Below are 1025 nucleotides of genomic sequence, written 5' to 3' on the forward strand. Positions count from 1 at the left end.
TGAAAATGTAAATGTTTTACAAGTACATCATCCCCATCAGGGGCTGCTGCTGCTGGAGTCTGTGTTTTGTTGAGCCTTTGACACAGCAGCAACTGAAGATGCCCCTTTCCTCATTTTCTGTCTCCTGTGCTCACCAGACACCATGGGTCTTTTCCACGTTGCTGCCTCCCTGGGTACCTCAAAAATGCAGGCTGGTTCATTTCATATATCCATGGCTATTCCTCCTGGGGCAAAGGCAAACCAAGCTCATTAAAATGAAATGGCTTTGCTAGTCTAGGGAATGGATACTGTGCTGGAGGTTTTATTGCTCTGTAAATGTTCTGTTCTCTCTGTACTGGTAAAAAAGATTTCATGGTGTTTGTTATTTTGTTTTTCTTGCTTAGGACTCTGGGCAGTGCTAAAATGTATCTTATGTGTATGGTCCTCTGTGATTGCAGCTTATGTTTAGGCAGTCGAGTTTTTTACTGGTTTGCTGAAAATCATGAGATTGATATTACCCACTTAACTGATGATCAAGCAGTCCTCTGGCAGCTCTCAAGAAAATTTGTTCCAAATACAGTATCCATCATTAGACTAGTGCCAAACTATGTAACCACCAAAACAGCCAGTCTGTAGTGCAGGCAGCTTGGGTGCCATCTAAACAAGAGACACTGCAAAGAAGTTGTTGGTGAGTTCAAACCTGGTTCAGTCATTAACGACATCCCCTTACCTCTTGTTCCTGGAGAGATTTCAACTATTTTTCCATTCTCTTCAATGAAGTGATGGGCTGATGAGCCCATGCCTGCAAGGGAGGCGTGCAGATGCTTTAGGAAATGACGTGTATGGATTCTATAGTTGGCAGGCTGTCTGGAGTCAATCCTTTCATACAAAGAGAATTAGCTATTCCTCCCCTCACATGGCTTTTAGACAGCATTGTGCTGCTTTAACATTGCTCAGAGCTCATGTAGAGCCCTGTAGCTGCCAAACTGACAGCTCCTACAGTGCTTCTGTGGGAGCAAGGACTCCTGTGAATGAAGTGCAGCTGA

General features: G+C 44.0%; 1 protein-coding gene across 2 annotated transcripts in view; it reads left to right on the forward strand.

The window, feature by feature from the left end:
* The window catches only part of TTC7A (tetratricopeptide repeat domain 7A), a 167593-nt gene that overhangs the window by 150567 nt on the left and 16001 nt on the right, over positions 1-1025 (forward strand). The window lies entirely within an intron of this gene.

Source organism: Geospiza fortis, unplaced genomic scaffold (genome assembly GCF_000277835.1).
Source record: "Geospiza fortis unplaced genomic scaffold, GeoFor_1.0 scaffold41, whole genome shotgun sequence".
NCBI lineage: Eukaryota > Metazoa > Chordata > Aves > Passeriformes > Thraupidae > Geospiza > Geospiza fortis.